Source organism: Hypanus sabinus, chromosome 16 (genome assembly GCF_030144855.1).
Source record: "Hypanus sabinus isolate sHypSab1 chromosome 16, sHypSab1.hap1, whole genome shotgun sequence".
In the NCBI taxonomy this organism is placed as follows: domain Eukaryota; kingdom Metazoa; phylum Chordata; class Chondrichthyes; order Myliobatiformes; family Dasyatidae; genus Hypanus; species Hypanus sabinus.
Genome location: NC_082721.1, coordinates 47,208,214 through 47,222,409, shown reverse-complemented (window position 1 = coordinate 47,222,409; position 14,196 = coordinate 47,208,214). Strand labels below are relative to the sequence as shown.

The window sequence follows — 14,196 nt, the reverse complement described above, 5'->3', positions numbered from 1 at the left end:
AAGCTCAACCAGGTACTGTCAGGTATAGACTCAGCCATTGTAACAGAAGAGTGTGGTAGAAACTTCAACAGGGCACGACTGTGCTCGCTATCATGGGACTTGGACAGGCAAATCAAAAGAATGAGCCAGCAACTCAGAAGATGGGAATACAGTTTGATGTGGCAGCTTGAGAAGTTAAATTCCATTCACAATGAAAGGCTGGACCTAGAAGACCAGTGGCCAATGGGTTGCTGAGAATTTACCAATCATTTCAGGAACACGCCCTCCTCAAACTGCTGAGTTACACAATCAAACCCAGTCGGGTTTCAGCATGATTCAGCAATTGACAGTACATTACAACAGCAGTTTACATCCTTGTTTTGAAGTCCAGCTTTGCCCCTCCCTGTCCCTGGAATTGTGGTGAAGGTTCTCCTTCATTGTCCTTTACAGCAGGGGTGCTGGTACAGTTTGAATGAGATGCTGCCTGAATCAGAGGGTGGATAAAGTTCGGTTGTTTTCTCTGGAATAGTGGAGGCTGAGGGAAGATTTGAAAGAGGTTTATAAGATTATGAGAGGTTTAGACAGACAATTGCTCTCTTATTCCCAGGACTGGAATGTCTAATAATATCAGAGTGCATGCATTTCAGGTGAGAGGGGCCAGGTTCAAGATGTGCAGGGTAAGTTTTTTACAGCCGTGGTGGGTTCCTGGTATGTATTGTCTGAGGCAAACGTGATGGGGCATTCACAAGGCTCTTAGATAGGCACATGAATATGTATGAAATGGAAGGATATGTGCATTGTGTATGCAGAAGGGATTAGTTTAGAGAACACTTGATTACTAATTTCATTAGTTTGGCACAATATTGGGAGCCAAAGGGCCTGTTGTTGTGGTGTTCTATGCTCTGGTCACTATGATAAAGAATGGATGTGTTAGCAATAAAGAGAGTGCAGAGGAGAGTCAGTGGGATGTTGCCTGGATTGGAGGGCTGTAGATATAAGGGGAGATTGAATACGCTATGTTTATTCTCACTGGAATGAAGAGGCAGAGGGGTGGCCTTAGACAGGTTTATAAAACTATGATGGGCTCAGACAGGATAGAAAGAGACAGGGGCTTTATCCCCAGGCAGGGCAGCTAGAACTGGAAGGCATGGGTTTAAGGTGAGTGGGTAGAAATTTAAAGGAGATAAGTTTTTCCACACAAACAATGATATTTATCTGGAATGAGCTTCCAGAGGAGGTGGCGAATGCAGGTACAATTACAGAGTAAGGGAATGCAGGCCTAATGAAGGGCATTGGAATTAGCACAGAGAAGTATCTCTGTTGGCAGGATGGGATGTGGGACTCCATATTTGTGCTGTACATTACCCTGAGTCTGTCTCAGACTCCTGTGAACCTCTTGTCTGACTCCCATCTCTTACCCACTATCACCAACCATGGCATCAGCCAACTCTCTTCCAATTACAGAATGTAAGCAATAGAAACACATGGCCATTCAGCCTTCATGTTTGCCCCAAGCTCAGAACTGACCCTGAAAGCTCAGCACCACTTGGTACCTGACAACCCATCAATTGTCTTAAATTATTACTCAATGACTGAGTCTCCACGACCCTTTTGGCTACAGAAACCCAGAGGTTCACAACTCCCTCCACATTCCCCAGCGGAAGAAAATTCTTTACCATATAACTCTTTATTGTAAGTACCCCAGTAAAGAGACTTACCGTTGTACCTGCCCTGCCAAGCCCCACCAGTTAGTTTGTGCCAATGAGATCACAAGGAACATTTTGCTCTGGTAAAGGTGCCACACACAAACATAACGGTGCTTTGTGAGATTCCACCTCTACAACAGTACGGTTGATCCTTCTGCAGTGGCAAAGGCTAAAGAACAAATGCCACAGCTGGCAGCAATGATGAATCAGGAACAAAACCCCGCCTCAGCCACCCTCACACTGCAGCAAGTATCTGCAGAGAACTGCAAACATGTCAAAAGCTCCAATGTGTAGCAATAGGTTAGCAGCATGATTCCGGGCTCCTCTTAGTTTAAGAAATACTGAATTCATACCTTATTTCCATAAAATAAATTATTTATTCCCCCAAAATGTTTGCTCATCCTGTGGATGTTTCCTTCAGAATGCTGGAAGCTGACAGCAGACAGATAAAGATGTTACTGGGCCTTCCTCGTGGCCCCCGGAGAATTTAGCCCTAACATCTGCGTTCCCACAGGATGCTGCTGTTTACCATTTCAATCAACCGGCACAGAGAGTTTACCACTCAAGCATTATTTCCTCATCTACAGCAAGAGTAAGCTCTTCTCCCTTTAACACTTGCTCTGAGGTGACGTTTATCTTTGTCCAGGCATGGCCAGATATAGCAGCACACTTAAGGACATGCAGGGGATGATCTAACCAGACACCCTCATTCCCCTTTTTGGCAGCCCCTTGGCCACGAGAATTTGCATTCACTCTGCTTCTGTGGAGACTCATAGGGCCGGTGTGGGAACGCCGACTCTTCCACATTCAGGGCAAGGGGTGGCAGTTGGGGCAGGTGGATGGGTGGACATACTCCTTCCAGCATTCTCCTGATGCAGATTCACAGTCCGACACTGAATGTTTCTTCCTCACTTCGAATGGTTGCAGATCAGAGATCCCCAAAAGTCAGCAGGAATGCTGTCTTTCAACAAAGAGCACGTCACCAGATCCACAAAGAACACACACCAGCAGCTATACTTCGAAGAGATTCGAAATGACACCAAAGACTCTTGCAATTTTCCATAGATATATGGCGGACAGCATTCTTATTGACTGTATCACTGCCAATGCAGAGAATCACTAGAGGGTGCAGAGGGCTGTGAACTCAGCCAGTCCCACCATTAAGGACATCTTCAAAAGGTGGTGCCTCAAGGTGGGGGCATATATTATTAAGGACCCTTGCTGTCTGGGACATGATAACTTCTCATCACCATCATTGGGGAGGAGGTACATTCAACATTGTAGGAACAGTTTTTTTTCCCTGCCATCAGATTGCCAAATGGTCCATGAGCTCATGAACACTATCTCACTATACTTCTCTTGGTATTAATTATTTCTTTTGCAAGTTATAGTGATGTTATATCTTACACTGTATAACAAACTTGATTACATACATCATTAATAATAAACCTGATATTCTGACATTTTCCTCAGTCCACCTGGCAATCTCTTCCAGCAGCAGATCTCGGAAAGGAGTACAAGTCTCCAGTGGTGTTCGTCACCAGTGTTAAATTGTAGCAGTCTCTTCTTGAAGACATCCAGTGACTGGACACTGGCATTCCCACAGGACTGGACTGTGGCTCATGTTTGCCCAGTGTAACTCACTTTCAGACCTGGTGCAGGGTCTTGACTGGAAACTCTGTATCTCTCCGTATCCACAATAATGCCTGACCCTCTTCACTTTCCGAAGTTAAACGTAAACTTATTATCAAAGTACATACATGTCACTATGTACTACCCTGAGATTCATTTTCTTGCAAATATTCACAGTAGAATCAAAGAAAAACTGACAATCAACCGATGTGCAATACGAGACAAACTGTGCAAATACCAAAAACAGATAATAAAATAAGTAATACTAAGAACATGAATTGCAAAGTGCTTGAAAGTGAGTCTACAGGTTGTGGAATCAGTTTAGAGTTGAGCTGAGTTGAGTGAAATTATCCATGCTGATTCATGAACCTAAGGGTAACTGTTCCTAAACTTGGTGATGTGAGCACTAAGGCTCCTGTACCTCCTTCCTCTTGGCAGCAACGTGAGGTGAGCATGGGTTGCATGGTGTGGGTCCTCGATGATGGATGCTGCTTTCTTGTGGTGACAGTCGTAAATGTGCTCAATGTTGGGGTGAGGGGTTGGAGGTTTGCGTGTGACAGACTGGGTTGTGTTAACCACCTTTTGCAGGCTTTTCTGTTCTTGGCACTCCAGATTCCAGCACTAGGCAGTCCCTCGTCTGCAGAGTTTCCCATCAGCAGGTGATGCTTGCACTGTGGGTGCACCGGCCACTTTAGCCACACCGTGAAGCTGCGGCTATGACACTGATAGTGTGTAACATGCTGAAATAAAGAGCAGAGCTCATGTGGTGCCTAAAAAGGATAGACACCTTTGTTGGAACATTGGGAGATCAGGCACTGACAGAGTCAATGAGTATACAGGACAGAACTAGGTCCACTCAATCCATTCTGAATATTAATTGCCCATTTTTATGTTTTTTTTTGGAAATTTATTATCAAAGTACATACATAGTGTGTTACAATATACTACCTTGAGATTCATTTTCTTGCAGGCATTTACAGGAAAATAAAGCAATACAATTAATTTCATGAAAAAATACACCTTAAATATATACTCGTCCATACACTCCTTCATAAGCTAACTGATATCTTCTACCCAGGAAAGGGCTTGAAAAGGTTTAAGAGGCCCCACTGTGATGGTGCAAGGTCTGCATTCGTTAGCGGAGTACCTGTCTCCCAAACGGACGCGTGGCTGACGTGCAGAAGCGATTGTGTATCACAGTAATGAGGTGCAAAAACTTTGCAGAGTGCATGGGCCAACAAAACTCCCCTGCAGTCATCACTGGGACAGCCCAGCACAGCATTGGTTTGGCACAGTTCATAAGTTTACTCCCACTGATACTTTCTGCTCGTGAATCTGGAGGGAGCAGGCACTCCCCACAAAGCCTTTCCTTCACATCTTGGCTGAGGCAGTCAGAGCCAGTTCCTTCCTCTTGGTGAGCAACAGACTCACCCCAAAAATGGACTTGCTCAAAGTCAAGCTAGGTCAACTATAGATAGCTATGGAAATCAGGAACTGGCCCATGTATGGTTGGGACCCCACTGCTGATGGGCACCATGATCATGCACGGGCACTGTCGCAATCTGCAAACTCAGCAAGGGAGTGAAGTTGAGAGTTTCTGGTCTGATGCTGCAGTCTTTGCACCTCCATCTCCATGGCCCACCAGCATTCAGTTTTCAGCTAATCGTTGCAGAAAACCTTACCTAGACTCATTGTCCCAACTGCCAGAACAGTTTTGTTTCATACTGCCATATCTACATAAAGAGCTAAAGCACAGAAAGTGCATACAGTCCATGACAGTTTGGTCTTTTGCCTAATCCCACTACCTGCACCTGGACTATACCCCTGTCATCCATGTACCAATTCAAACTTCTCCTGGTTGCTACCACTTCTGCTAGCGGCTCATTCCACACTCACACCACCCACTGAGTGAAGAAGTTCCAGTTTAGATTGTCCATAAATATTTAGCCTTTCATCCTAAATCTAAGACCTAATTCTTGTCTCAGCTATCCTGAAGGGAAAGAAAGGTCTGCATGCATTCACCCTATCTGTGCCCAACATAATGTTGTATACCTCTAACGTCTCTCATCATTCTGCTACATTCCACAGAATAAAGTCCTAACTTACTCGAACTTTCACTATAGCTCAGGTACTCACATTACTGCAAAATCATTGTAAATTTTCTTAGTGTTTTTTCAAAGTTATTGATATCTTTCCTGCACGTACAACTCCACATTCAGCCTCTCCAGTATTTTGTACAATTTCAGCATGATCAGCCACCATGGTAATAAACTCTCGGAGGGCTTGGAACATTGGACTGTGTAACAAGCACAGTGTATCACTAAGGAATATTGACTTGCTTCAGAACATTCTGGTTTTGCTTACTATTCTGTGGGCAAATGTCAAGGAAGAGCCACTGCGAGTCCCAACCAGATAATGGGCTCATCCTGGACACAGCACTGCAACCCCGGGTGCAGGGTGATTAAAAAGGGGAGACTGTTAAAAGATAACCAGGTTACTGCCACAAAAGAACACTAGCTGATGTTTTAGAACATAGACCAGTACAGGCCCTCAGCCCACAATGTTTGATCAAGGGACCATAATGCATAGGAGCAGAATTAGGCCATTCAGCCCATCAAATCTACACTTCCACAATGGCTGATTCATTATTCTCCTGCCTTCTCCTCATAACCTTTGAGACCCTGCCTAATCAAGAACTTATCAACTTTACTTTAAACATACCAAATGACAGCCATCTGTGACAATAAACTCCACATTTTCATCACTTTCCGGCTGAAGAAGTTCCTCTTCATCTCTGTTCTAAAAGGAAATCCCTCTATTCCAGGGGTTCTCAAATTTTTTTATGCCATTGACCCCCACCATTAACTGAGGGATCTGTGGACTCCAGGGTGGGAACCCCTGCTTTATTCTGAGGCTGTGCCTCTGGTCCTGGACACTCCCACTATAAGAAACATCCTCTCCACATCCACTCTGTTTAGGCTTTTTGATATTGGATAGGTTTCAAAGAGATCCCTTCTGCCTCATTCTTCTAAACTCCAGTAAGTACAGGCCTGGAGGCATCAAACATTTCTCATTGTTAACCCTTTAATTTCTGGAATCATTCTCATGAATCTCCTCTGGACCCTCTCCAGTGCCAGCACATCACTTTATTAGATAAGGGACTCAAAACTGCACACAATTCCCCAAGTGTGGGCTGACTAATGCCTAATGAAGCCTCAACTCTTGTATTCTAGTCTCTTAAAATGAATGCTAACATTGAATTTACCTTCCTTACCACTGATTCAACCTGCAAGTTCCCCTTCAGAGAATCCTGTACAAGGACTGCCAAGTTCTTTGTACCTCTGATTTTTTAATTTTATCCATTTAGAAAGTAGTCTTTTTCTTTGTTCTACCAAAGTGCATGACTACACCCTTCCCTTCTCTATATTGTACTTGCGATTTCTTTGCCCATTTTCCTAATCTGTCTCATTCCTTCTGCAGACTTCCTGCTTCCTCAACACTACCTGCTGCTCTACCTAGCTTTGTAGTATTTGCTCACTTGGCCAAAGAAATATCAATTCCATCTTTCAAATCATTGACATAAAATATTAAAAGAAGTGGTTCCAACAGTGGCCCCTATGGAACACCACTAGTTACCAGCAGCCAACATAAAAAGGCCTTGTTTATTCCCACTTTTCCCTCCTGCCAGTTAGCTAATCTTATATCCTTGCTGGTATCTTTCCTGTAATATCAAGATGCCCTTATCTTGTTAAGCAGCCTCATGTGCAGCATCTTGTCAAAGACTTTCTGAAAATCCAAGTAAACTAATTCCTCTGACTCTCCTTTGTCTATCCTGCCTGTTGTTCCTTAAAGAATCTCCAATAGATTTGCCAGGCGAGATTTTCCCTTAAGGAAACCATGCCTATTTTATCACATGCTTCCAAGAACATCATCCTTAATAATGGATTCTAACATCTTCCTAACCACTAATTCAGGCTAACTGGTCTATAATTTCCTTTTTTTCCTTCCTCCACTCTTGAAGAGTGGTGTGACAATTGCAACTTTTTTAGTCCTCTGGAACCATTCCAGAAATGAGTGATTCTTGAAACATCATTAGCAAACCCTTCAGCTATCTCTTTTAGAACACTGGCTGTAGTCTATCTGGTCCGGGTGACTTGCCTACCTTTAGATCTTTCAGCTTCTTTCACTCTTTCCTTGGTAATTGCAACTACACTCACTTCTGCTCCTGACACACTCAAACCTCCGGCATCCTGCTAGTGTCTTCCACAGTGAAGACTGACACAAAACATTTGTTCAATTCATCAGCCATTTCTATGTCCCCCATTACTGATTCTCCAGCAACATTTTCCAGTGGGAACATATCCACTCTCATCTCTCTTTTACTATATATCTGAAGAAGCTTTTTATATCCTCCTTTATATTATTGGTTAGCTTACCTTCATATTTCATCTTGTCCCCCCTTATGGTTGACTTAGTTGCATCCTTTAGGTTTTTAAAAGATTCCTAATTCCCATTAATTTTTGCTATATTATAGGCCCTCTCTTGTTTCATTTGTGCCGACTATCCCACAATTAATCTAAAACTTTCCTCCTAGGCAGCCCATAATAAGCCTGCGTTTTCCTCTTATCCATGAGTCTCCTAAATGCCCTTATTGTATCAGCCTTTACCACCACTTCTGGTAGTGCATTCTAGGCACCTACCACTCTCTCTGTAAAAAATAATCTCCCAACATTTCATAGTACATAGAACATAGAACTGTACAACACAGGAACAGGCCCTTTGGCAATCATTGTTGTGGCAAGCCAATTAAATCAAATGGCCAACTAATCTCCTCTGCCTACACAATGTCCATAGCCTTCCATATTTCTCAAATTCTTATGTCTATCAAAACGTCTTTTAAAAGCCTCCAGTGTATTTGCCTCTACCACCAGCCCAGGCAGTGCATTCCAGGCATTCACCACTCTGTGTAAAAAACCTACCCCTCACATCTCTTTTGAAGTTTCTCCTCTCACCTTAAATGCATGCCCTCTGGTATTAGACATTTCAACCCTTGGAAAAAGATATTGCCTCTTATAATATTAAAAAATTTCTTTCAGATCTCCCCTCAGCCTCACCCTCTCAAGAGAAAACAACCCAAGTTTGTTCAGCCTCTCATACTGTATATCAGGTGCCCTCTAATCTAGGCAACATGTTGGTAAAGCTCTCCAGAGCCTCAACATCATGTGGTGCCCTGAACTGTAAGTTTGACAAAGCTTGCACCATAACTTCCTCATTTTTGAACTCAACACCTCAAGTAATAAAAACAAATATGTCATATTTAACCACACAATCAACCTGTGTAATTACTTTCAGGGAGCTGTGAACTTGGACCCCAAGATCCCTCTGCTCGGCAACACTGTTGAGGATCTTGCCCTTAACAGTGTCCTGTCTCTTTGCATTTGACCTACCAAGGAACAACACTTCACATTTGGCCAGGTTAAACTCCATCTGCCATTTCTCTGTCCATATCTACAACTGGTCTATATCCCATTGTTTTCTTTGCCAGTCTTCTAAGCTATCCACAATACCACCAATCTTTGTACCATCAGCAAATTTACTAACCTACCCATCTATCTTTTCATCCAGGTCATTTACACATATCACAAACAGCAGAGATCCCAGAACAGATCCCTGCAGAACACCGTTAATCACAGACCTCCAGCAAGAATAGGCCCCTTCAACCATCACCCTCTGTCTTCTGTGGGCAAGCTGATTCTGAATCTGAACAGTCAATTCACCGTGGATCCCATACATCCTAACCTTCCAGATGAGTCTCCCATGAGGGACCTTATCAAACGCCTTATTAAAATCCACGTTGACAACATCCATAGCTCTACCTTCATCAATCACCCTCATCACCTTGTAAAAAAAAAATCAATCAAGTTAGTAAGACACAACTTCCCCCACAGGAGATCAAGCTGGCTATTCCTAATTAGGCCATGGGTTTCTAAATGCTCATAAATCTTATCCCTAAGAATACTTTCTAGTAACTTGCTGCTACTGATATGAGACTCACTGGTCTATAATTCCCAGGATTATTCCCGTTTCCCTTCTTGAATAATGAAACAAGGTTAGTAACTTGCCCGTCCTCCAGGTCTTTGCCCGTGGCTAGAGAGGGCACAAGGGTATTGGTCAAGGCCCAAGTAATCTCTTCTGTTGCCTCTCTCAATAACCTGAGGTATATCCCAACAGACCCTGAGGACTTAATGCCCTTTAAGAGACCAACAGATCCTCCTCCCTTTACCTCGGAATGCGCTAGCATATCAATGCACTCAGCACCGATTTCCTGTCCTCGACATCCTTCTCCTTGGTAAATACTGATGTAATTTCTGATTAAGGACCTCACCAAATTCTCCACATCCAAGCAAGTGTACTCTCTTTATCCTTCAGTGTTCCTAATTATCCTCTTGTTCTTGATGTGTAAAATGCCATGGGATATAATTTGCAAATGACTTTTCATGGCCCTTTCTGTCTTTCCTAATTCCCTTCTTAAGTTCTTTTCTGGTTTCCTTATGATCCTCAAGGGCTCTGTTTGATTCTAGCTTCTTAAGCTTTGCATACTTTTTCTTCTTGACTAAATTCATCACCTCTGTAGATATCCAAGGTTCTCTTACATTGCCATTCTTGTACTTCCTTCTTACTGGAACATACCTGCAATTGGTCTTTAAACACCCTGTACATATCAGATATGGATTTGTCCAAAAACAGCTGTTCCCAATTAACTCTCCCTAGTTCCTGCCTGATACTCCCGTAAATTGCCCTGCTCCAATGTAAAACTCTCCCACAAGGTCAATACTTATCCTTAAATCTAGCTATCTTAAAACTTGAGGAGCTTTGATCGTTGTTCTCTAGCTGTCACCCATGGAAGGGTCAGTCACCTGGTCAGGCTCATTTCTCAATGCCAGGTCCAGTACAGCCTCTTCTCTTGTTGGACTACCTACATATTGGTTTAAGAAATCTTCCTGGACTTAGCAAACTCTGCCCCGTCTTGCACTCAGAAGGTTCCACTTTATATTAGCAAAGTTGAAGTCCCCCATGACAGCAATCCTATTGTTTTTACCTCTTTCCTTAATCTGCCTGTATATCTGTACCTCAATGCCCTGGTGGTTATGGAGGGGGAGGCTTAGAGTGATTGCAACCTCCCTATTTTTGAGTTCTACCCATAAAGACTCCGAGGTTGAGCCATCCATTATGTCCCCTCTGTGTGTGCCTGATCAGTAGTACAACTCTCCCACCTCTGTTACCCTCTCTACCTTCCCCAAAACATTGAGACTTTGTGTGGGACAGTAAGTGCCCATTCCTGTTCCTCTCTCAGCCAAGTTTCTGTAATGGCCACAACATCGTAGTTCTATATACTGATCCATGCTCTAAGGTCATCAACTTATCACATAATACGCCTAGCATTAAAATTCACACACTTCAAACTATCCATTCCATTGTATCTATTACATTTCTCCTGCCTGTTTTCACTGGCTCCAACATCTACCTTCTTGTCCAAAACTTCACTTCTGGCCTGTGTCCTGCCAAACTTGTTTAAACACTCCAAAGCAGCACTAGTGAACTCCCGGCTAGGATATTGGTTTTCCTCCAGTTTAGGTGCAACCCTTCCCTCTTCTACAGGACACCCCTGTCCCAGAAAAGGTTCCAATGATCCAAGTACCTGAAACCCTGCCTCCTGCACCAGTTCCTCATTCACTAAATCATCTGTATTATCATCCTATTCCTGCCCTCAGCAGTACATGGCACTGACCGTAATCCAGAGATTACTACCTTAGAGATCCTGCTCTGCAGCCTCGTTCCTATCTCCCTATCCTCACTCACTACGCAGGGTCTCTTCCCCTTTCCATCTATGTCATTGGTGCCAATGTGCACCACGACATCTGGCTGCGCACCTTGCCTTTAGAGAATTTTCTGCAGCCACTCTGAGATATCCTGGACTCTAGTACGTGGTAGGCAACACACAAACCTGGCTTAAATATTCCCCCAAGTATTCTCCACTCAATTTAAACGAATGTTACTCCGTCCCGAGGATGCCACACAGGTTAGCGGCAGCAGTAACCCTTCTGAATCTGACAGCTACATGTTTATATCCAAGTCTAGTAACTGATACAGCAAAAATACACTGAGGGACTGATGCATTTTCACACATGTTAATAGTCAATAAAGCATTAGGGTAACATTTAAGCAACACACACAAAATGCTGGTGGAACGCAGCAAGCCAGGCAGCATCTATAGGGAGAAGGAATGTCGACGTTTTGGGCCGACGAAGGGTCTCAGCCCGAAACGTCGACAGCGCTTCTCCCTATAGATGCTGCCTGGCCTGCTGCTTTCCACCATCATTTTGTGTGTGTTGCTTGAATTTCCAGCATCTGCAGATTTCCTCATGTTTGCAGGGTAACATTTAAAACATTTCTACATACCACTTAGAGAAAAGGCCGGTATTTGCCTGATGGCCAAAATTGTGGGGAGGTTTCCATGGCTGAAAGCACTAAACATGTGGTGGAGTAACATACGTGATCTGTACAGTTCCACCTATTTCAAAATGCCACTGACACTGTACTGTAAGTTTAGCACAAGTCAGAAGATAAAATGCTACCTCAGAGCCTGAAAGATTGAAGTTGGTGCCGTTTGTGGCAGCTTGCTCTGTACAATGTTTCACTGTGCATGCTACCTCTGCCACGGGGAACTGCACTGTAAAACGAACCTGTGACTGCAAAACACTTCGGGGCATCCCGGGTTACCAAAGGTGCCAAGTGGACAAAACATACAGAAACTATGTCAAGTAGCAAAGCCGCAGAGTCACGCAGAAATCCAACTGGAGGAACAAAATGTCAAATTGAAAGGTTTCTGATGCAATTATTGAGAGGAGGGATAGAGATGGGAACCGAAAAGTGAAATGACAAGGAGGCTGACAGTCCTATGTTCAGCATTGCTTTCTGGCTTCTAATTCTAAAGAAAGAAAGCAGTTTTATATTTGGTGTTGACTGCAATTTCCTATTATTTTTAATGTTTATTTAGACTTTATGTTCATCACCCAAAGAAGCTCTTTTCATTTCAAAATAAAATTTATTCAGAATAAATAAATATAAAAGAGTAAACACAGTCCAAAGCTCTTCACATTCGTAGTCTCATCTGGTCAATTCTAAATGTTTTGTGCACCTTTTTCTCACACAGCCTGTCAATTGGCCCTCGGGAATGACACTCCTTTCTGATGTACGAGGAACCCCTCAGTCTGGGAGCAGGAGGACCCACTGGGGTGGTCCGTCCCCACGTACCCTTTGCATGGACTGCAAGCTTCCCTCAGCACATTGTCCTGCAGTCTGCTATGTGTAAGCTCTGAGAAGCAGCTGGTGCTAGCAGTAAAGCAACCAATCAACATGAGCTTTGATAGCATCTTGGTCAGCATGGACAAGTTAGGCTGAAGGGCCTGTGTTTGTGCTGTATGGCTATGAATGTAAAAGCTCAAAGTGTGACACTAAAACCCCTTGAATGGGTCAACACAGCTTCACACTGACAGCCTGGTAAATGAGTATTAAAAGCTCACTCCGTACCTTTACCCTCCATCCATGCTCCCACCCTTCTGAGTGAGCATAGCACCCACTGACTCTTACACCCTCTCTCACCTTGGGAATCACGATCCATTGCCCATTAACCCTACCATTCAAAATCCAAGAAAAATACATTTGTTTTCCAGTTGCCCTTTAACGAATGACAACAAAGTTTCAAGATTCAAAGTACATTTGTTGTCAATGTATGCATATAGTATACAACCCTGAGATTTGTCTTCCCCATACACAACTATGAAGCAAAGAAGACCATGGAACTCATTCAAAGAAAAACACCAACATCTCTACAAGCCAAAACACAAATAGTGCAAACGGCAAACACACAGAGAATACAAAGCTCAAAATTTTCAAATTCCAGGCATATTCAGTTCAGCTCAGTTTATTTCAATCAGGCGCTGTGTCATTTGCTGTCTGCAGGCCTCATCAATCAAAATCGCCCAAAATAGCAACAAAAAAGAAGGGACCAGAAAGCAGAAACACATCATAATGTGAACTTCAGAGTCCCATCCACTATCCACATCAAGTATATCTTGCCCAAGATCCAGAACACTGGCACCATCCTCCAACAGCATTGGGGAACAATTGCAAATTCACCCAAGAAATGGGTGAAACAACACTCGAAACAACAAAAATGCCAATTTGCAAACAGAAGCACAATGGCAACGAAAGACAGAACATTCAATACGATGTGGGTAAGACAGGACAATAGGTATAGCCTCCACCATTTATCCCAGCACATTTACCGACAGTGTTTCTGGCAACCAGTGTTGGAGGGAGGGGGAGGGCATTTGGCAGAAACAGAAATTTTCTCCAGTGAATCGCAGTTTGCTGAAGTGCAGTATAATCAGATCTAACAGGCATCCAGTTTTAAACTACACTATGCCGCACTGATTACACTACAAATCTCTTCAGTAGGATAATGGCATTTGCTCACATTTGATTGTCTTGCATATGAATGTCTTATAAATTGCACAGTTTATGCTTCAATTTCCATTAGTCACAGGTGCTATTGTTGTGATGGAGCTATCGTTTTAAACTATTCTGTGTAAAATCAGCTCAGTACCTATGAATTGAAGAGCAACTTCAAGCTGCATTTTGCTCACTAATACCATCCCCAGTCATGTCCACTGCTTTTTCCATTCTGCCATCAGTTTGCTGAAAATTCCAAGAACTACTATTTACTTACCGTAAGTGTAACTTTTAGTAATTTTTATGAGCTGCTGCCACAAAATGATAAATGTCTGATAATAAACCTGATTCTGATTAAGGGTTT

At 43.1% G+C, this 14,196-nt stretch overlaps 1 protein-coding gene across 3 annotated transcripts in view; it reads right to left on the bottom strand.

Moving 5' to 3' along the window:
- The window catches only part of LOC132406273 (phospholipid phosphatase-related protein type 3-like), an 83,770-nt gene that overhangs the window by 49,478 nt on the left and 20,096 nt on the right, over positions 1 to 14,196 (bottom strand). Inside the window, exon 1 of one of the 3 annotated variants that reach the window (XM_059991687.1) lies at positions 11,778 to 11,897. The exons of the other annotated variants lie outside the window; for them this stretch is intronic. The gene's annotated coding sequence lies outside the window, so the exon portion shown is untranslated. Of the gene's footprint in view, positions 1 to 11,777; positions 11,898 to 14,196 lie in introns of those variants that run through there. 3 annotated transcript variants of the gene reach the window in all.